Here is a 24,276-nt window from a genome sequence, read left to right on the forward strand (position 1 = left end):
ATTCTGTCATTTGAGACAACATGGATAGAATTGGAGAACATTATGCTAAGTGAAATAAGGCACAGGAAGACAAATACAGCATGTTCTCACTTATATGTAGAATTGAAAACCATCAAAATCATAGAAGCAGAGAGGAAAATGGTGGTTACGGAAGCTATGGGCCTGATGATCAATGGGTACAAAAAGCTACAGTTACACAAGAAGAATTTTTTTGTATATGTTTGAGATATATTGCATAGTGTGGTGAATATAGTTAATAATAGGGTATTGTACATTTCAAAATTGCTAAGAGAGTAAATTTCAAAAAATGTTAAATATTTGAGATGAAGGATACACTAACTACCTTTTAATTGTTCTACATTGTATTAGCAAATTATAACATCACTTTGTACCCTATAAATGTATACAACTATAACTTGACAATTCTAATTTTTAAAAAAGAAAAATAATCTTGAGACTCGTGGCTTTACTCAGGAGCAAAAATGAATACTATAATTATCTTCCATACAAAGAGAAATTAAAACTTTGAAAACCTGAAGCCATGAAAGTGAGACCGGGACAGACCTCATTTCAAAATTCAATTTACTTTTTTCCAATGTAAAACACTTAAATTTAACAATAAAATTGAAGGCAGCTTCATGCTTATAAAGTAAAAAAAGAAACATTAATCATACCATAGAGAATTGATGTTTAAACTGATGCTTTAATAGACTCCAAGAAACTAGTCACTCACAAAGAGTCACATTTAACCCCAATTTTCATGTCAATAAATACTCGCTGGCTGAAATAAATCTTATTTACTGTGTGTGTATCTGCTGTTTGTGCAGGCCCTCCTCTACTCCACCAAAAAAAAAAAAAAAAATGGCAAAAAGAAGTAGTAGATTTCAATCTCATCACTCCATCATTTGGCAATATAATACAAAAATCTAGAAGCCAATTTCCAATTTTCATACACTTTCAGTGCAGTGCATTTGGGAACTAGCTATCTAATATTCAGAACATATTTGGAAAGCATCTACTATCGGCAGGCACAAGCCCTGATGTCAGGGATACCGTAGTATACAGAATAAACTCCCTGTCCTCAGGAACCTTATTTCTATAAGAGAAAGGTGGCTAAAAAATTAATAAATAAAATAATTTTGGACAGTAATAAGCGATAAGTTCCATTGGAAACAAAACCCAGTAATGTATAAAAAGCAATCATGAAGGCTGGGGGTGCAGGAGTGTACCTCAAATAGTGTCTAGGAAAGGCCTCCCTGAGGAGGTATGCTTTGAGCTACAATGTAAATGAACAAGTGTCATGAAGATATGAGGGAAGAGCACCCCAGGCAGAGGAAACAACAAGTGTAAAAGCCTTGAAGTGGGAATTAGACTGGTATTCCAGGTTCATATGGCTAGAGGTTATTAAGCAAGGACAGAGGCCAGGGAGGCAGGCTGAGGTTAGATCACAAGAGCCCATGATAAGGATCACAGCTCTAAGTAGGAGAGTAAACTACTCAGCTGTTTTAAATAAGAAAAATGACACAGATTTATGTTTGAAAAGAGTCAAGATTATGAAATGGTCCAGTGAGTAAAAAGGTTTTTCTTTTCTTTCTTATATAAGCTTATTCAAGTCATCCCTTTTTAGACTAGACTGAAGACATCCATTTTCCCAGCTCCCCAAAATGGCAATGATTTTATTCTAACCGCATCTAACCTTCCAGAAGCACTACTTGTAACATGTTGCCCCACTACTTTCTAACCTACAATGGCTGTCAGTTCTTACTTAGTTCTCAGAACTTAGCCTCAGTTTGGCTCTCTTAAGAACCAGTTGGGAGGTCTGTGCAGTACCTTCACACAGTACCAAGTTTGACACTTTTTCTTCCAAGGACAAGCCATTTCTTACTTTAACCAGTCTAGGCTCCCATGCTGGCCTTCCAGATCACAGCTTACCTTACCTGCCCAGTATTACTCCCCACCACTTCCACTGCATTCTCTGCCCAGTTTATGCCCTCTTTCCTGAACAGATCGTCATTGAACTCAGTTCCATTCCTCCATGCATGTCTGTGCTTCCACTGATTTCTGCCTTCCTCCTTACTATCTAAATTCTACCCATTCCTTCAAGGCCCAGTTCACCTCTTGCCTCACCCAGAAAGCTTCCCCTGGAGGGTTCTGGTCCTCACAGGGCCACCACCCCCTATCCTTGTAACACTCATGACTCTCAATTCAGCACTACATGGTCCTCTAGCTCTCTGCTTTTTCACTTTTAAGTTCCTGGGATATGGAAAACATTTCATCTTTTCTGAGTATTTGAAGCAATGCAGTTAAGCAGTTGAAAGCACGGATGCAGAAATCAGACAAATCTGGGTTTGAATACTAGCTCCACCACTGACTATCTCTGTATCTTCTTTGTGCTTGATATAGTTTGGCTATTTTGTCCCTTCCAAATCTCACGTTGAAACGTAATCCCCAATGTTGAAGGTGGGGCCTACTGGGAGGTGTTCAGGTTATGGGGGCAGATCTCTCATGAATAGCTTGGTGCCCACCCACAGTAATGAGTGAGTTCTCGCTACCATGTGAGCTGGTTGTTTGAAAGAGACTGACATCTCTCTTGCTCCCTCCTCTCTTGCCATGTTACATACCTGCTCCCTCTTCACCTTCAGCCATGAAAGTTTTTTGGGCCCTCACCAGAAGCAGATGTTGGCTCTAAACTTCTTGTACAATCTGCAAAGCTATTAGCCAAATAAACCTTTTTTCTTTATAAATTACTCAGCCTCAGGTATTCCTTTAGAGCAATGCAAAACAGACTAACATACTTCTTTTAAAAAACTATAGCACTGAAGGCATAAGGAGAAGTGATCCACTAAAGGTAAAATAAACAATATATGTGAGCAAAAACTCAATTTTAATACAGTTCCACTAATATTTGTCGAGAAACTACTGTCAGCATTGTCCCCTACTAGGCACTGCATGAAAATTAAGCACAAATAAAACAAACAATCTCTGTCCTCATGGTCCTTACAATCTAATGAGAAGTTGGGAGTAGGGGCAGAGAGAATGTGACCTACCCAAATGACTCTAAGATAAATACAAACAAAATAAAAATTGCCAATATATACCCTTGGCATACCCTCTTAATACCAATCTTGGAATCACTCCAAAAAGAACTTTTAAGAAATACAATATGAACCCTTGATGTTCAGCACTAACTGTAACTCAATCCAGACAAGGCTCTTTTATTTATTCAGGTTTATCAGCCCCAATTGTACATAAAAACTGCAAACAACAGAATAAGCTGCCATTGATTTTAACCAGTTCCAGCGCCTCAGAAATTTATTCATTTAAGGATAAGGCTAAGGTATCCAGACTTGATGGAATCTTCCTTAAAATTTCCTCTAGGCATTTACCTAGGTTTTCCAATGCTTTTCAATATCATACCAGCTACATATCACTGGCTTAAAAGCCTCCCTTTGTTTTAGGAATCTCTAACATGAGTAATTAAGTCTGTACTTCAGCCAGTGTAATCTGAGCAGCCTTCAATGTGTTTTACTTGTTGCATTAACATGTAATCGTTTTAAACTGGCATTACTTGTTGCTTTGTAGCTTCTTCAAATAAGCCTCTGTCGTCTATCTCACATGATTTTTTTCATATCCTTCTCCCTATCTGCAGTGTGGTATCTGTGCTTAGACCCACTGCTCAATCGGAAGGTATTTTAATGTCTTGACTGTCTGAGGCTCCTAAAATACATGAAGAGGAGTTATACAGGCTCTTTTAACTTTTCTTCAACGTTTATGCAAATTTCAAGTAGCAATATTTGAGAGATGAAGTCTGAGTTTACGCCCTAGGATCTTGGCTGTGGTTGGCTGCTGTTGATTCTGGCACATGGCCTCTGGAAGAGGCTCAGTAAAATGAACAAAGCAAAGTTTTCTAAAATGACTGCCTGCATTATTACCAAAAATAGGAGAATTGAGGGCAGACAAGGAGACATCAGGGATTTGCAATAATTCTCATAGCGCCCTGCAATTTCAAACAAAACTTTCTCTAAATTTTGTATTCCATTTTTCGGGATCAAGCCATGAAAAAAAAATCCAAACAAACAGAAGAAGTACGGAAGCTTCAAATCCCAAGTGGTACATTTAAATAAAAACGAAGCGGAGAAACATCTGTCTTCCTCCTTGAAATTTGTCTTGATTAAAAGGAAAAAAAAAAAAAAAAAGCAATAAGAGATAAATTGATTTTGTTTTCCTAATAGTGTTCCAAGGATTTATGTGCTCTTTACAGATATTATCATATAGAAAGTGTGTTTTCTACCTAAGAGATGCTAGTATCAGATCCAGATATTAAGAACTGGGCTATAGGGTCATAGCAAATTATTACTGCTTTTCAAAAACTGAAAATATACCTTAAGAAAATATAATCAACGATAACAACTTATAAATGAATATTTTTTGTATTACTAATAGACTTTTCATACTATAAAAAAATCATTCCAGTTAGCTGATAAATCTAGAATAATTTTTGGTTTTAAAAATTCCAATTTTGTTCTATTTTATAATATTGAACTTATTGCAAAAAAAATTATCAGTGTTTGCTGTGCTATATTGAAATCTACTATACACTGTGTAGTTTTTCCTTTTATTTTTCTCTTATTAAAAACTTCAGAAAAAAATTCAATTTATGCATGGGTTAAATTTCAATACCTGGATCTTGGAGATGAGACTAATGCATTCAGCTCTTCTACATGAAATATAAGGTTTGAAAAATCCACAAATACTTACAAATTAGGATGTAGCCAATTTGCTAATAATGATCACCTCTATACCCATGTACATTCTTTTACCTGAAAAATATTTTACCTCCTTTTCCTTTTTCTCTATCTTGCTAAATTCCTACTATATTTCAAATCACAGATAAAGCATTATTTTCCTAAAGAAGCTCTCAGAGACCCACAGATACAGATGTTCCTCTTCTGTGCTCCCATTTTATCCTAGGTAGATGTATTATAAGTGCTGGCTCACTCATCTCTCTCTCTTCCACTTCTAGGCAAATTCCATAGAGGCAGTAACCACAATTGGCTCCTCTTTGTACACCTGGGACCTAAGAAGATGCCTGGACCACAGCAGGTACTCAATACTCAATAAGATATTCAATAAACTAAATATCTATAATTAAGACAAAACCTAAGAATAAACCCAACCTTCAGCTTGCATGTTTATGTGTGGAATTTCACTTTGTGTAACAAATTAGAAAAGTAAAATAAGAAAGAAAAAAATGCTGCAAATTTCCAGGCCTTTAACAAGGATGAAAAGTTGAGAAAGTAGAATTGTACTTTTCTAATCTTTGCAAAACTAAAACAGTTTTGAAAGTTCCTTTCTTACCATTTGTTTGAATGAAGATACACTCTCCACTCTTAGCGTCCTATAAATCTTAAGCCATGTGTATTATGGTAAAAACTAGCTGAAATAGGTTGAATGGAAGCCAAAATAATTTACATCTAAATGAAAAACATAGAAAACAGAGTAATAAAAAAATTCCAACTGAATGGGAAAATTCATTGTATAGTATTATCTTCCCCATGAGTAGGTTCACTAATACACATCGGCAGAACAATAAGCATCAACGAGATCCAAATGACACTGACCAACATGATCACAGTTTACATGTCCAAAAGGTTCAGGATCTCAGTGTAATAAAATCCAACAGAGAGGAAGAAACTGTATCATATCTAGAAATTTAATTATTCTCTACAAAAAGTGCTATATATTTGTGTGCTGCTTAGTGGTCAAAGAAAGTGAATATGAAGTGTTATTCCATGTCTTGTCTTATATCTTGTATTATCTGTTCTGTTCCACTATCTGTATTTGTACTATTATCAAGACAAATTTTGCCTGTCACCAATTTCCTGTGCTTTTAGTAAACTCCCTTTTTAAAGCTTTTTTTTTTTTTTTTTTTTTTTTTGAGATGGAGTCTCGCTCTGTCGCCCAGGCTGGAGTGCAGTGGCGCAATCTCAGCTCACTGCAAGCTCCTCCTCCTGGGTTCATGCCATTCTCCTGCCTCAGCCTCCCGAGTAGCTGGGACTATAGGTGCCCGCCACCACATCCGGCTAATTTGTTTTGTATTTTTAGTAGAGACAGGGTTTCACCGTGTTAGCCAGGATGGTCTGGATCTCCTGACCTCGTGATGCTGGGATTACAGGTGTGAGCCACCGCGCCCGGCCTTAAAGCTTTCTAAAGATTATTTTGTTAAGTACAGCTTAGTTTTTTTAAGTCCTTAATTTTAAGTACATGCTTTTAAGTACACTTGCTGGAAAAAAATTTATAAATATATATAATCTTCTTGCTATACACCCAAAAGAAACAACATATTCTTTTAGCTTAAATTGCTCAGGACACTTTTTAAATGGAGTACACAATTTCTCATGTTTGTTAATTTAGAGGTAGACACCCAAACAGAATGAATAACACAATTATGTTAAAAGTGAAAATGGAAAAACCTAAGATTGCTACATATTATTATATAAAATCATGGATACTTCCTAAAACAAAACAGGGAAAATCCAAAGAACAACCTCAGATTTCCCTACATGCATCCTTCCTCATAGCCTTTTTAAAACATCCTTGGGTGGTAGCAATGAAGACTACTCACAAGGATGGGGACAGAGGTCATCAGGGATACCATAATCAATGTACTGTGCAAAAATAGTGCAGAGGAGATTGGTTAGTCCTACATAAAGTCCAACTACATGTATGGCTAACTATTCTCAAGTCAGGGTTCACAGAAGCTAAGGTCCTAACATTTGGATTATTTTTATATTATTATCTGGATCAAATAATATGCCTTCAGCCAAAATCAAACTCTGTTCACCTGTGAATAGTATTCCTGTACCCAAATTCCTGTACGCATCACTGAGAATTGTCTAAACCCAAGTGCCTCAAAAGGTCCTAAACCCTTGACTCATAGCCAGGATATTTCTTTTTTTTATTATTATTATACTTTAAGTTTTAGGGTACATGTGCACAACGTGCAGGTTTGTTACATATGTATACATGTGCCATGTTGGTGTGCTGCACCCATTAACTCGTCATTTAACATTAGGTTCTAATAAGCTCAGAAACTAGCACTGTGAGGGAAATATCTAAATATGGAGATTATAAATGCCTATCATTGCCATTTCCAGAGAACACACCTGAGGCCAAAAACCTTGGAACAGAGGAAAGCAGATAATAGAAAAATATCAAATCTTTATTAAATACCAAAGGGAGAAGAAAACATAAAATATAGCCCTAAACGGCCAGGCGCGATGGCTCATGTCTTTAATCCCAGCACTTTGGGAGGCTGAGGTGGGTGGATCACGAGGTCAGGAGATCGAGACCATCCTGGCTAACACGGTGAAATCCCATCTCTACTAAAAATACAAAAAAAAAAATTAGCTGGGCATGGTGGCGGGTGCCTGTAGTCCCAGCTACTAGGGAGTCTGAGGCAGGAGAATGGCATGAACCCGGGAGGCGGAGCTTGCAATGAGCCAAGATTGTGCCACTGCACTCCAGCCTGGGCGACAGAGCAAGACTCTGCCTGAAAAAAAAAAAAAAAAAAAAAAAAAAAAAATATATATATATATATATATATATATATATATATTCCTGAACTTCAATTTTTATTTATTTTATTCTCCTTTGCTTTGTTTCTTCAGACATACAACTATGTCCCACATCAACACAACTTGGGTCTCCTGGTCAACAGAAAAAAATAATAATGTGTACTTAATGATATTTGATGAGGAGCTGATAATCTCAATGTCCAAATCAGTTCCTCCTAAAAACGCCAGTCCTCCAACTCCATCAGCCTTTTGATTTACTCATATTCTTTCTTTATTGTAAATGCAAGCAAGAATTTATCTTCAAGACAACTCAGATTTCTGCAGAGTTGTAGCAGCCATTTTAATAAAAAAGCAGCTCAACACACTAACAGTCACAATTTGGTTTGCAAGTGCTCACAATCATTCTATTTGCTCATCCAGTTGTTGCTGGAATGACAAAGACAGCAAAGACAGAAAATTTTGTATATATTAAGTGACCATATTGGAACTTAAAACTTTCCATGTTTGTGTCTTTAAGCACAGAAGAGAACTCTAGGTTTCTCCATTTGCAGCAACACCTAATTTGGCAAACTCAAAAAGTTACATTGTCTTTGATAAAGGCTTTCTTTGTTCTAGAGAGGTCAAAAGATTTCTCTCCAGCTTCAGCCTGAAGATCTCGGATCAAAAGAAACAATATAAATTCCAATATATTAAATTTTAAAATGGGGGGTAAGCCCTAGAAGGGGTTTTGGCTTTCTTGAGCCCAGTGCTTCCCTGATTCTCACAAATGAGTAATAAACTGCTAAAGAAAGGGAGAGAGAGAGATTGAAAAGAAAGAAAAGAAAAAAAAAAAGAAAGAAAAAAGAGAAGAGAGAGAGGAAGGGAAAGGGAAAGAGAGAGGAAGGAAGCAAAAGAAAGAAAGGAGAGAGAGAAAGGAAAGGAAAGGAAAGGAAAGGAAAGGAAAGGAAAGGAAAGGAAAGGAAAGGAAAGGAAAGGAAAGAAAAGGGAAAGAGAGAAAGAGCAAGCGAGCGAGCGAACGAGCAGATGCCCTGGCCTACCTTCCATTTCATCTGCTTTGTTGCCACTCCTGTCTGGAAGCCTAAGGGAATTCCACTAGAAGACAGATTCTGGAGCTAGGCAACACCTAAGTGAGGTCTGCTCCACCTAGCTTCAGCCCAGCTATAATACCATGGTAAGTGCTTGAAAAATGTCAGCCAAGCTAAACTGTTAATGAGCAGGCCCAGTAGTTTTCTATCTTCCTCCGAGAGAGGATAACCAAGTCTTTAATTTCCCATAAGACAAAAAGAAAATCTGCAAAATTACAGTTTATTCTAGTCTTTAATGGTAACAATGACCTGGCACAGGAGATATTTCCATCTCTTTTGTTTATCACTCTTAAAATTCTCTCTTCAATAAAACTCCATTCTACTTTAGGGACATGGGAGTGACACTCATGTTGAACAAGAGGGACTTACAAAGGGAGTTTTACCAGTTTCACCACTTCGGGCCCAGTGGGAATGTCCTTCCCATCATCACCTCATCACATTAACAAGGTTAAGTCCTTTGGAAAACCAGTATAAAAGCAAGGAACCCTCAGTTCAAGCAAAGGGACAAAGGATTTAGTAAATGCGGTTATTAGTGTAGTGCTGGTGATTAAATAATATTTCTCCTCCTCCCCACTAAAGCACACATTACCTCACTGAAAATATTAAAACCAATGCATTGTAATCACTTTGGCTATGAGCCTAAATATATGTTACCACATAAAGTTTCAAATACAAAGTTTTATATTAAAAAACACTAAATAAATCTAGTATCCTCCCCTCCCCCAATCCAATGTAATCTGGCTTTAAAATTGTTAAGAAGAACAAGTTTATAAATTTGAGCACAGTGAGTTTTTGTGTGTGCCCACCCACCTCCACGGAAAATACCCCAAAAGCAGCAACCTTCAGAAAATACAAGACTTTACTCTCAAGGAGTAACTCTAATGTGAGTTCCAGAAGATAGCCAGCCATATCCTAAATCAGTTGGTTGGTCAGTTTCTTCAAGTAAAATGAGAGTAACAGGCACCTATGCTACCTGAAGATGAAGCTAATATGGCATCATGAAGAAAAGCAAGGCATCTGATAGTACTCCATAGAATATATTTAGGATTAACATCTCAGCTTCTAATAGGCAGGGATTTTCAGCTGATTTCCATCTACATTCCTCCACCCAAGCCTACAAAGCATTCTATGGTTTGTGTGAACACCTCAGCCAAACAAATCAGAAAGTCAGCTCACAACCCTCTATTTCTCACTCCTGAGAAGGCTGCTCATAAACAGTGATCTCATTTGATCCCCACAACAACACTATGAGGCATGTAAATTGGTATTAGCACTATTTTACACAAGAAACTGCAACTCAAAGAAATAAGGGCCTTGCCCAAAGTCACACAAATCAAGATGTCTGAACCAGGACCAGAGCACAAGTCTTTTACCTACTGACCCAACATTCCTTTCACTCACTACATCTGTAAATACGCAGTTAGAAAAACCTGATATCCACCATAATCTGCAGACTTCCATAATATACATTTGTGACTACAACATTCTCAGGTAGGTAACCACCCACATACAAGCTATGCACATCAAAAACATTTACACGAAAGATCAGCTAATGACCTGCTTATTAAAACAAAACCAGGACTTGCTTATCAAAAACAAAACCAGGGACAAGAGGGCTGCCAATGCTGTATCTCAGAACTACCACTCATACACATGCCCTAATGACTAACACCCATTGACTAGCATCACCCCTACCTACACAACAAAAGAACCCCACTTTTGAAAACTTGCCAACTCTAGGATTCAACATACTACACTATGCATTATTTCTCCAGGAAAAAAAAAAAACTACCCTATGACTGAAATTGTTTAGAATTTTTTCTTTGTAAAATTGAAACTGACAAGATACCATCTCTTCTCAATAATAGAGTAGCAACACAGGAGCAAAAGGAAATTATGGAGTTAGAGATGGAACCAGATCATAAGTATGATATACCCTATCTTGACAAGATTTTACTCTTAAAAATGACGGCCCTATTAAAAGTAGGTAACCCATCATCATTTTATCCAAGTACCCATAATTCAATTGATTAGAAATAAATCCCTCCAAGAACACATCTGCAGTTAAGTTAGTGAAAACTGAACTACTGAACAGAGAAGCATGGCATGCTGCTCAGAGAAGACAGGTCATAACTAATGTGGTAAACCAAAAATGCCATAAGAGATAAAGTATTTTCTTCATCTGGTCTGCTTCTCTCCAACTAAAGAAATCAACTCAGAGGGGGAAAAAAGACAAAAACTCACCTTCCCAAACCAACAAATAAACTATCCAGACACATACCCTTCATGATGTTGAATCCCAATTTAGGAAACCTCAGACAGCTCAGAGCACTGTCTTATCCACAAGGCTGAGAATACAAGACTTTTGTCCTCCAAAATTAAAAGTATAAATTTTATCACTAAGTTTGGTACACTGTCCCACAAAATGCCACCTTATTCCATGTCCATACCACTAAAGAACTATAGAAAATAATGACATATTAAAAAAGATCACTCCTCTGTTTTCCTTATGGCATTTTTATTATCTGACACATATAGCAAACATGGATCTTGAAATGGGAGATAAATTAAAATAAAGTTTTAAACTATAATAAGTCTATAATAAATAATATACTCTATAAATAAATTATCAAAATTCAGGGTATTTGGTGATAGAAATCTAAGGAGGAAATGAATTTTTGAAATGTCTCAGGCCAAAAGAAAACTAAAAGGCTATAATCAAGAAAGAAAGGAGATGGGCAACTTCTTTTTAGAGCCCCACTTCCGAAAGAACAGCTGTCTTTGCTCAGCTGTAGGAAAACCACAGGACTTGGAATAACTCACTTCATGTACTGTCCTTCTTATGTTAAAATGACACTGTTGACTCACCCTCAGTAGGATATGTGCTTGGTTAAACTTGTTTTTCCAGTAACAGTAATGAACTGAGTTACTCTACTATTGAAATGATTTGCACCCCCACAACTGAAAAAAATATTTGGAAACACCTACATATCTAGTATGCATGTCCTTGAGTAGTAGGTCTGGTTTGACTATGCAGCCAGAGCTTTACCCTTCTTCAGAGTCTCTCCACAAATGATGATCAGTGTAACAAAAGAATCTTTCACTGCATTTGCTCAGTGAATCATTGTCTTAGCTAATAGCTAATCCCCACAGTCCTGGGCTTCCAAAGTCTGAAATGAAATAAACTGTCTAATTTATTTTTCTTACTTTTAGTTACACGTACTGCTCAAATTTGGGTGATACTGCAGAAGGCCCACACCAAATCCACAACCCTTGCATGCAGCAGTAGCATTCAACAAGGTCCTGTAGGACACTCTGGTAGATTCCCCCTTCTACTGCTCTGTCATTTCTAGCTTACTTGCTAGTTAAGGTGGAAAGACTTTAAAAAAAAAAAAAGGAGCCTTTACCAAGCCATAACTCTAGCTTATGAACCAAACTAATCATCATATGGGTGAGAAGGCTTAATAACTTCAAACAAGGATTTTTACTTATACCAACCCAGACAATGAAAGGGAGGGTTGTTAGTTCTCCTTAGATAAAAAACAGTATTCCCTCTTAAGGAGAGATACAACCTAATTCACATATATCTTCTATCTTTATCTTTTCTACCTCAAGGATACAGTTTTTTAACTGAAAATTTTAACTCAAAAATTATTTTGCAAAGGGATATTTGAAACGTGGGGAGTAAAAGCTAAGCTACAAACAAAAGAACAAATATCTTAGACATTAAACTCTTCAATTTACATTCTGGACCAGTGGTCTGCAAAATTAGGTGTGTGTACCCCAGAAGTAGGGGAGGTGTAAGACCATCCACTGGGGCACTGGAAGAAATTTTAAAACATCTCCATATTTATGGGCTAAAAAACATATAATAAGCTTTACTTAGAGTTAACATATGCATACATGGTTTAATAGCCAGACATTTATATAATGTATAAATATGTATTTACTTGAGGAAGCGTTCATGCTTTAAAAATGTTTTTCTTGGGGTATACATTTTTTAAGGGTTTGAAGGGTCCTGCTTTACCCCCAGATTTCACAAAGTAGGATACATATGCGCTCAAGAGTATACAGTATGCCAGAAAAATGCAAAGAAACTGGATAAACCTGGTATATCTTCCTGGCATCTCTATTTCACTCACTCTAGGGTAAGTGACATTCATTCTTCCCTATAATCAGGTGCTTTGGAAGACACCTCTGGCTAACATGTCATTAGGATAAAAGAGGCCACAAAATGATGGCCTGGATTCTGGGTTCTATGCCTGGCCCTCTATCTTCTAGCCATCTGACCAAGGGCCAATCACTTCACACTTCCAGGCCTTTCCAGCTCCTTCCTACTCAAATTTTGCGATTCACAAGTTAAGTTTTTCATCCCATCTTTAGTTGCTTCATGGCCCTGCACATGTCATTCTTCTAATTAGAATGTAACAGCCACTCCTCTCCACCAATCTCAGCCTCCTTTCTGCTCTCCAATGAGGCCTTGACTTTGCATTCCCTCAGCTTCCCATGATCTGTTTATATGATGTGAAAGGGCACTTTCTGGAAGGCTCTGTAATTGTTCTCAGGTTATTACCAGTGTCCCCCAGTACTTCTGGACAGACTGTAGAGCTCCTTTGGCTAAAGTGCTAGAGGCAGCATTCTGCATGGGGGACCAACATGTATTATCACCTCACCATGCTGAAAATCTACAGCCTGGCCCCTGATCCAAATCAGCAATATACTAATATTAAGGAAAAAGTAACAGAAACCAAAATCACCCACCTAATGAAGATATATGATCTAGCAAAAGAAAATGAGGCTGAGAACATCCAGAGGTAAGCCAGGCTATGAGGAACATAGCTCTGAACTCAGCAGGGACAAAATGAGGAACCGGGGAGAGTACAGAGAAGTGTTAACTCACAGTGGTAGGATGCCCCTTCTCACTCAAAACAGCTGAGTTCATATCCCAGGCATGGCCGCTGTATCAAAATAATTAGTAATTAAACAAGTTAATATATGCAACATGCTTACAGCTTGGCACTGTTAAGATTATTACCCTCTTTCCTTCAAGCACAGCAGAACACGAGAAATGTCACATCTTTATCTGCAGACTTTGGGGGATCCAAGGCAGAATTTTCACCTACTCAGAGCAGGCTGAGATTCAACTTCCCTTTTCAGGTTTCACCAACATCCCTGAAGGTTCCATAGCATATCTGCCATCATGTGGAAAGATAAAATTCAATTCCCAGGCATTCCCAGGTGCACTTCTAAGGAAGTGGTATGGTGTGAAGAATAAAGCAATGGACCAAGGGCTAAAAAGTCAGACATCTGGCCTGGCACAGTGGCTAACACCTGTAATCCCAGCACACTGGGAGGCTGAGGCAGGTGGATCATTTGAGGTCAGCAGTTCAAAACCAGCCTGGCCAACATGGTGAAACCACGTCTCTACTAAAAATACAAAAAAATTAGCCGGGTGGTAGTGGCACACCCCAGTAATCCCGGCTACTCGGGAGGCTAAGGCAGGAGAATCGCTTGAGCCTGGGAGGTGGAGGTTGTGGTAAGCCAAAATCGCACCACTGCCCTCCAGTCTGGGTGACAGAGTGAGGCCCTGTCTCAAAAAAAAAAAAAAAAAGAGTCAGTCATCTTGTCTTTGTACTGCCACTGACTATTTTTGTGCTCTTGAAAGATTACTTTACCTTGGTTTTTGTTTTTGTTTTTTTTTTGAGATGCAGTCTCTCTCTATTGCCCAGGTTGGAGTGCAATGGCGTGATCTCAGCTCATGGCAGCCTCTGCCTCTCAGGTTCAAGCGATTCTCCTGCCTCAGCCTCCTGAGTAGCTGGGATTACAGGTGCACGCCACCATGTCCAGCTAATTTTTGCATTTTTTTCAGTAGAGACGGGGTTTTGCCACATTGGCCAGGCTGGTCTTGAACTCCTGATCTCATGATCCGCCTGCCTTGGCCTCCCAAAGTTCTGGGATTACAGGCATGAGCCACCATGCCCAGCTGAAAAATTACTTACCTTTCTAAGGCCTACAGTTTGTAATCTGTTTTTAAAAAGTGATTAGATGACATATAGTCCCATAGCCAAGAAAATAGTAGCTTACCAACATGTTTTACTGTGACCTACAGTGAGAAATATATCTTGTACCAGACCTCAATATTCACATATATACGTGCATAGCAAAAACAAAAATTTCAAGAAACAATGCTTGTCCATACTATGTGATACTCTCTATTCTACCCTTTTTTCCCCCAAAGTGCTGTTGGAGACCTACCAAATTGGTTTCATGACCCATTCGTGGTCATGATCTGCAGTTTAAAAAACAATGGACTAAAGCATGCAGTAAAGAATGTGGCTTTGCAATTAGACAGGCCCAATACCACTTTTTTTTGTTTTTGTTTTTTTTTTGGAGACAGGATCTTGCTCTGTCACCCAGACAGATGTGCAGTGGCATAATCATGGCTCACTGCAGCCTCAACCTCTGGGGCTCAAGCAATCCTCCTGCCTCAGCCTCCCAAGTAGCTGGGACCACAGGTGTGCACCCCCACTCCTGGCTAATTTTTTTATTTTTCATAAAGATGGGGTCTTGCTATGTTTCCCAGGTTAGTCTCAAACTCCTGGTGTCAAGCGATCCTCCTGCCTCAGACTCCCAAAGCACTGCGATTACAGGTGTGAGCCACCAAGCCCAGCCCCAGCACCACTTTTAACTAGCTGCATAATCTTGGGTAAACTACTAACCTTTCCAAAGTATATCTTTTAAATTAAGACTAATACACCAGGGTTTTTTCTAAGGATTAGATGAGATAATGTATGTAAAGCACTTAGCCACACTGTGTCTGACATAAAATACACACTCAATAAAAAGTTATAGTGATGACTAATAACATCAATATTATTATTATTAAATTCAAGAATTCCAAAAGAAAGTAAATTAAGTGGAAGAAAGCTAGAAAGAGAAATAGGCTCACCTATAAGCATCAATAAACAGTAACTTAAGCAGTGCCCAGCACACAATAGGTACATATATTTGTTGAATGAATGAAAACATCTGGAGGCTCACCTCTATGCAGTGGAGGTGCTGTGAAGAGATCCCAGCAACACCTGCACAGCACCCCTGCCCAAAAATCCAAACACCTTGAGATTGCTGTAAGCCAGTGACTCTCAAAGTGTACTTTCCCAAACAGCAGCAGTATTACCTGGACGCTTTTCAGAAATGCAATCTACCAGGTCCCGCTCCAGACTTACCAGATCAGAAACTCTGGGGGTGAGCCCAGCAATCTGTATTCTAACAAGTCCTCCAAAACTTGATGTGCACTCAAGTTTGAAAACCAGCATTACAAACTGATGATTTAGGGACCAATAGCAATTCCAGGGAGCTACATGTACAATCAAATGGACTCCTGCAAAGTTTATTGATTCTAGGAATTAGTTACTTACCTAGTTCAACCCAGACTTTTCAGAGTTAGCTGCAACTTCCAAGGAAGTTACCAAGAATTGCTTCTCCTCTCTGCTTCTCCTTAGTGCACCAATAAAGCCTAATTGCTGCAAACTCTCTGAAACAACCACTCTAATATTCGGCACAAAGCCTGATTGCTAAAAAAATGCAAAACCTATTTGTTAAATGATCTTTTATCTAAGCACATTCCCTGGGCTCACACTATCCATACCAGAACTTCGGGAATGCAGGCTTACGGTGTTTTTTCAAACTCTACATTAGTTCTCAAAAAATGAACAAGGTCCCACAGCCAATCTGCATGCAGCAACTGTGCACCAAAGTTATAACAGTACTGATCTACCAATACCTTGCATTTGACTATTTGCCAAAACAACAAGACCTTATTTAGCATCAATTTTGTGTACATACACTTCAGAAAGAAGATAACCAGATATTAAAGATAACCAGATATCGAAACTCCAAAGTTAAGGTTTGTAAAGTGTTGATAAATCAAACAACACATATTTGTATCACTAGATTGAGCCCAGTAATTTCTATAGAACCTTAATTTCCCAAAAGGTACCTTAATCAGACTCTAGTCAAACACAACAAGATTTAGAAAAAACACACTGTTTTTTATCAAAAGGCAGGAAAATATAACTGTCTTCTTTCTACTCTGGTAAAGGATTTCTAAATATACTTTCCAAGGGCAAAAGGGTGCCTTTGAAAAATAAGAAGATTCCTTATTTCTGTCAATAGAATAATGATCCAGTTATATACCAAAGAGCAGATAGACGACCTGGCTTTGGAGTCATGTGACTCTGCATTAGATCTCATGGGGTCTCTGTCTCAGTCTCTACAAATAAAAACATGGCCTTGTCTCTATAAAAGATACAATGTACATAGAAGTGTTTTGCAAACTATTATATATTATCTTCTCAACATGCAAATTTATCCCTGTGAACTGATTCTTTCCCTCCCACTCACAGTGGCCAAAATAATTTATATTAGAATGTGTCCATAGGTGGCTTAATAGCAGTTGTGACAAAAGTGTAAACTAGAAAAGATACTGAATATTTACACACACATAAAGCAGCATGAAGCCACAGAAGGCTTCAAATGACAAAGAAATGAATTAGAAAAATCACCCACAGTACACTAGCCCTTCCTGGTTTTGGCAAGGATTTCAGCCAGAAAGACATGGTATTTAAGAAGAAAAATTAATAAAAAGAAAACATAAAATGAATTCTTTCAGAACTTCACAAAAGGTTATGTTTAAAAAGAAGTTTGGGAACAAGGGGATGCAGAGGGCTATGTTTTTTTCAGGTCTGACTTATCCTTTGCTATGGGTACACTGTCTTTTCATGTGGCCTCAAAGAAATAGTTGAGCCATTATTGTTGTTGATAATGACGAGCAGATGCTGATGGGATGATTGCACATCAACAGTTCTCAGACTCAGGTCTTGTGTAATTGGGTGTGTCAATCTATGTCACTCCACAGATGGTTATTAAACTAGTTACAACTTCCCTAAATCTTTTCACTAGATCTGTGCAGCATTCTGGACAGCTATTCCTTGCCAACTGAGATTAGGCACCATTATAAAAAAAGTTTTGAAAAAACAATTCCAAGGTCTATTCCTCCTCCCAACACACACACACACGCACACACACACACAGTTAAATCAGAGATATTTAATTCAGATATTCAAAATTTTTAATTTGAAATTTAAAATATTACCAAAGCCATAAATATTCCTTTAATGCAGTGAATGTAAGAAATCTATTAATTTCAACCTGTCTTGAATAAAAATTATAATACATATATAATTTTCTATGAAAAAATTGTATGTATTTTGGATAATCTATGTACCTCAGGAGTAGCCCTTCTATCAAAGCTCTTCTCAGGATGGTGGAGAATGGTGAATCTCAGCTCTCACAACATAAAAGTGCCAAATTCTTCTTAGTGAAAGAGGTGTATAGCCTTGATGTGCTAGATAAAAGTGGCCTTCAGAGAAGAAGCTCTCCACTGACCACGGGGCATGGTCAAATGTCCAGTTGGATTGCTGCGAGAGTCAAAATGATCCACTTGGCATTTTGTTGATATTGAGGTGTCAAACCTTTAACTAGTTGGCCACTCCTTCCAGTAAGCTTCTGTACACTGGGCAACTGAAAGAAAGTTTGTTAAGAAGGCTCCCTTAAACAAAAGGTACAACTTACAAAATACACTGTTGTGGAAAGACAAGTATAGCTTCATTATCATATAGGTGTAAACAAGGCAGAGACTAGGCTAAAATAAAGTGTAAAATGTGAGTTTGTTAATTTTTCTTTCCCCGTGAACATTTGGCAGAGTTAAAATTTTAGCCATCATACATTTTATTCCCTGAAATGTATCAGTCACAGTTCCCACAGACTCTAGATACACATTTCCTTGTGGGTGTATGTGTAAAACTACCCCCACATAATGTAACAAAACATTTTCTATTTCCTCATTTTGATTAAAAGGAAAGAAGAAATGCTAAACTGCACTTACATAAGTGACAGTGCAATAGTGACACACCCATCTGTGTACACAATTTGTATTCTGTTTCAATTTAAAGTTATAATGATAAGGTGAGAAATGCTAAGAGCTAGGAAATAAAAATACACTTAGAAGCAGCCTATGTTGTACGCTCTTGAAAAACCTTAAGGAAGCTTTAAAGAGCAGCAAAATCACTTCAGGCCACTCAGGAAGAACTATGGCTTGAGACATTAAAAATGGCTGAGGAAAAATACTAAGAAATAGACATCAGAAAATTAAAAACGCCTGTAAACGAGGGTGACATTATAGACCCACTAGCAGGACATATGAAAGTTGTGATGAGTTAAGCTGAGTCAGACACATATTCCTGCCTATTTCACATGGATCAACATCCTGTCTAGGAACCAGGGACAACTGATTAACAATGTAAGCACAGAATAGCTTTAAGAAAAGCTAACTGACCCATCTGGGGAAAGAATACTCAAATTCTGCTCCATTTCTGTCATGCTCTGATGCAGCTAACCAAACAGAAATAAAGAGAATCCTTTCACATCATGAGAAATGAAATTCGGATTTAGGGACATTATAAAATTATGCGGTATCATGAAATAAGAACTGCTCTGGAAATCAGAACCTGGGTTCTAGCTCTGGCTTTTCCATATACTAACCGTATGGTCTAAAGGAATTCCCTTAAGCTATTTGAGACTGATTATTTTCATCTGTAAAACTAAAATAATGTAACCAGCCCTCCATTCTTACCAGAGTTCATTTGTGGCCCAAATAAATCATGTCTATTAAGGTGATTACAACCTAGAAAGCATTATTTAATGTAAAATATTATTTTATAATAGCACAATTCCCAGTCTAAAAATCTGTGAAACAGAAAATCCTTACCATCTAACCCAGAAATGATAAATGATTACATGATTCAAATTAGATCACAAACACCTATATTATTATTAGATCCATTCCTCCAGCCCAAATGGGGGTGGTAAGTATACGTTGTTAGACCAGTGTAACTAACTTCAACAACTTTTTGTTTTGTTCTGTTTTGCAAATCCACCCAAGAATGCATTAACTTCAACAATTTTTAAAAAACAATTTCCACAATCCTCTCCTTGTGTCTCAACCATGCTCAGGAATTACAAGTACAATAATCTCCTCAACCTCCCCTAGCCTTTCCTAGCTCAGAAATCCGACATAGGCCACTTCACATGCCTGATCAGATAAGCTTTCCCAATGCTGAAAACCAACTGCTTCTAACATTTTAAACCTGATTTCCATGAAAACTCAGGGGTGAAAGAAACAAATAATCCAACCAAATCAGTTCCTTCTTATTGAAAGAGTTCTTCATCTTTAATCTGAAATCCTAAATAATTTTTTCTATGAATCAATTGCTTCTGAGATGAGAGGTACAAGACCCTACAAACTATGACCACGCAAAAGATTTTTAAAAGCTTTTGATTCACAGTGAGTTAACCTACAAACTTGAAGTTACTAGACAATAGTACTTTTAGTCTACTCTTTAGGTGATCCATAATCTTGCATTGGCCATGAAGCAGAGCCTAAAGGGAGTCATTAAAAGAAACTGAAACAAGGTCTAGAGACAAATGTTCCCAGACTATATATTCCAAAGGAGGAATTACCATGAAAGTAATGAACTTTAAAGTTCAGGGGCCCCTACACTCGGGTGCCTATTCTGTACCCAGAACCACGCAAGCACAATTAAATATGTTGCTTTCAATCTTTACAAACAATCCTGCAAGTTAGATATTACTACTATTCCCATTATATAAATACGGGTACTGAGACTTAAAGAAGTTAAGTGGCTTGTCTAATATTCTTAGCTAGTACAAATCAGAGCCCAGTCTCTCTGATTCCAAAACTCACCAGCTATGCTAAAGCAAAAATCAAAATGTAGTAGGGAAGGGTATCTAAAAGTCATTCTGAGAGATAATTAAAAATAAATAATGTTTGCTGTCACTTATCTCTTTTACCTTCTTTAATATCCCTTGGCATCCTCTCCTTCAACATTCAACTATTGACTAACACAACTAAAACCTAAGGAGGAAGTCCAGTATGTTTGAAAGAACCCACATGTCCGAGCATGCAAGTGAAGGACTGTGTTTTAAAATAGCAGGGATAATCTAAGATTAGGTATTGGTGTCAAACACACTTCTCTTATCTATTAGTACAGATGACCATCAGTTTTCAGTAACAAAAGATATGGTAATAAGAAAAAACAAATCCACAGAAAAGGAAAAAAACAAGCTTGTCTTTATGCTTGTTCTGTAATGATATGTGTAGAAATGCTACCCACAGTTAATTCCATAGTTCCTAAGCCAAGACAGGTTAGTACTGGGTAATTTTAATAATTGGCTATGTGCATTGTTCAGATGCTGAGGCATTCCAATCATTTTACATGGTCTCTTACATCACTTTCAGAATGGTACCATAAGAACACAACTGTACAGTCAAGAAAAAGCTATTTGTAACTAAAACGGCTGGCATCAAACATTTCTGAACATAAATCTGGCTCTGAATTGCTAGTTACAATCTCTCTCAATTTTTTATTTTAAAAAATCCACACATTCATTCCTGGTCTTAATCTACTAAAGAATTTCTTTTGGGATCAAAAAGTAACAGGAAAGAATGCTAACCAACTTTCCTTGGATTACAACAAACATAATTCCATTCTTCTTCCCAGTTACAAAAAGATTTAAAAGAACTACAACTCTTCAAAATGGAAGTTTGCAATTTAGATCATTCTCCTATTATGCAAATGTTCATTCAGAATTAAAATACTGTTTTAAAAAGTAAAATGTAAGTCAGTTTAGTGCACAAAATGTTTACATTAAATACAAAATTACACTATCTAAGGGACTACAGGATTCCACCAGACAATGGCATTATTTATTATGGTTAAGTATGTTGGCTTTGGATCAGGAAAGAGGGGTTCCAGTGACTGTTCTTTACCACTGACTGGCTAGGTGATCTGGATGAACATTCCTTAACTTTTCTGTAAACAAGAATCCTAACATCTATTTTAAGGACTAAAGGAAACAAGTAAAGTATTTTGTCCCCAAGCATCTGTCACATAATAAACCGTCAGAATATGGAAGCTACTGATAGTCACATAAACTTCATGAAAACAGAAACATTCATCTGTTTTGTTCACTCTATTAACAAGGAGGCATGACTTGATCAGTATTCATGCAAATACTTCCAGTTCCTCCAAAGTGACATTCATATTTATCTATATTAACTACATCCAAATTCTGCTATCCTTCGTGTATACTTCTCTTTTATTATAAGCAGCTTCAGCTACTTTTATGGAAAGACTTAAATTATTGGAAAATATTTTAAGGGTATTTAAGTTAACATATGGACCATTTACATATTCTATAAACTGTGTGCTTACACATAATTATAAATATCTCAGACTGTAAAAGAAAACCTTCCATAATATTCCCACAATGGAAAAATAAAGTCTTAGAAATAATTATAGAGGGAGCAGAAGGGAGTGGCAGGTAGAGGATAACTTACTAAATTGGCAAAATAAAATTTGGAATTTTTTCTTAAAACAAAACAAAATAAAAACCTGACAACCACTTGTTCAAGGCTGCCAAAACTTGAGAAGAAGCAAACTGTCAAGGGAAACAAATGTTAAAATATAAAGCCCTTTTCTGAGAAAGTAACTCCACCAGTCCAGGCTAATCCAATTCTGAATCACTAATGACACCAGACCTGCCGGGTTGTCTCAACTACTACAAAGAAGTCCAAAGGGACAGGCAGAGGTTCACAGGCAAATTATTTTCACTGCTGTCATTGAAATTTTAAATATAGCCACACCTCTCCCATCCCAACACCCTTTCTACTCCTCTACTGTTGTTGACTGGCACTAACCCTTTTCAGACCTCAAAAAACAAGGGCCGACATATGGATACATAATTTGAGTACTGAGCATAGTGGAAAAATCACTTGACTAAAAGTCAAGAGATTGGATTCTGGCCCCAACCCTGACCCAGCTCTAGGTACTTGGGCCAGTCACTTTGCTTGTTTGGTTTTCTCTCTTTAAAACAAGGATGGATTAGATGGGTGGTTCCCCACACAAGATCCCAAAATCTCCAGGAGCCCCTGAGGTTGTAATAAAAGACAATGGGATATTTTTATTATTTCAAAATGTCTAACAGAGATAGTTCATTAACTGCTTTAAGGCTAATTAAAACACCAAGTATTTTGGCTTCACATTAGTACTCTGCATGGTGACACTGGATGGCATGTGATTATGTTTGTCATATCATAGGAAATTTGGAAACAAGAGTGTTAGACCTGATACTGTTCTCAAAGCTGTACCTCAGAAAATCACAATATCTTTACTAAACATAACATCCAATCACAAATGTGTGGTTAATAAAAAATGGGAAAATGATTTAACACCCATCAATGCAATTTGCATAATACAAGCATACCTTTGTGATATTGTGGCTTCAGCTCCAGATCACCTCAATAAAGCAAACAGTACAATGAAGCAAGTCAGAAATTTTTTGGTTCCCCAGTGCATACAAAAGTTATGTTTACAGTATACTCTAGTCCATTAAGCATGCAACAGCATTATGTCTAAAGCATAATGCATATACCTGAGTTTAGAAATACTTTATTGCTAAAAAATACTGACACAGGGACATATAGTGAGTATATGCTATTGGAAAAAATGGTGCTGATACATTTGCTCGACATAGGGTTGCCACAAACTTTCAATTTGTAAAAAATAAAACAAAATCTGTGAAGCACAATAAAAGGGAACACACAATAAAATAAGGTATGCCTATAGATAAAATCTCCCCAAACTGAAAGTGTACCTCATTAAGGGAAGAGACTCAAATATGAAACCCTTAAATAATTATTAGATCACAGGAAACCAGTGAACAATCCACAGGCTGCAAAGATGATGTTCCTATTTCCTCATGAAGGTTCCCAATCACTCATCCACTTTTGATTAAAGAAAAGTGAATGCACCAAGAAGCCAGTCTGTACTGCAACATAAAATAACACCAATACCAACAATAACTACTATTTACTGCACTTTAACTATGTGCCTGGTACTGTCCAATGAATCTAAATTTATTAACTGATATTATCTTCACAACAACTCCAAAATATACTGCTACTATCTTTATTTTTAAAATAATAAAATTGAGGCACACCATGCTTCAGAAACTAGCCCAAAGACACGGGGCTAGTAAATTTAGAGGAAGGCTTGTATGTTTTCCAACCTTCTCCCCACTAAAGCTGGTATCTGCCTTTCAAAAAGATGTCTCCATAAATACAAACAGGAATGCCCCAAGCAGAGCCCAGAGGAGAAGGGCCATTGCTCCTGAGAGCAGTCCTCTGAAGAGTTCATCACTGTGGCCCTTTTCAGCTTAAAGATTCATCCTTAATGGAAACTCCCCTCTTTTCCCTCCAAATTATATTTGCTTGTCCTGGTAATGGAAATCAACGGATAGAAGGTTAAAAGCCATCAATGTATTAGTCAGCTAATGTCCATCCACTTCTTACTTATTCAGAAGATACAAAAGAGTTCTAACTGGCTGACCCTTCAAAGAAGGTAGTTTTTAAAATTAATTTTTACTTATACATATCATAAAAATAGGCATCTGCAGTATCCTGGAATGAGTGA

The 24,276-nt window shown here is 37.3% G+C and overlaps 1 protein-coding gene across 7 annotated transcripts in view; it reads right to left on the reverse strand.

Moving 5' to 3' along the window:
- The window catches only part of NOTCH2 (notch receptor 2), a 226,060-nt gene that overhangs the window by 186,141 nt on the left and 15,643 nt on the right, over positions 1-24,276 (reverse strand). Inside the window, exon 2 of one of the 7 annotated variants that reach the window (XM_054668956.2) lies at positions 17,949-18,244. The exons of the other annotated variants lie outside the window; for them this stretch is intronic. The gene's annotated coding sequence lies outside the window, so the exon portion shown is untranslated. The remainder of the gene's footprint in view (positions 1-17,948; positions 18,245-24,276) is intronic. 7 annotated transcript variants of the gene reach the window in all.

Source organism: Pan troglodytes, chromosome 1 (genome assembly GCF_028858775.2).
Source record: "Pan troglodytes isolate AG18354 chromosome 1, NHGRI_mPanTro3-v2.0_pri, whole genome shotgun sequence".
NCBI lineage: Eukaryota > Metazoa > Chordata > Mammalia > Primates > Hominidae > Pan > Pan troglodytes.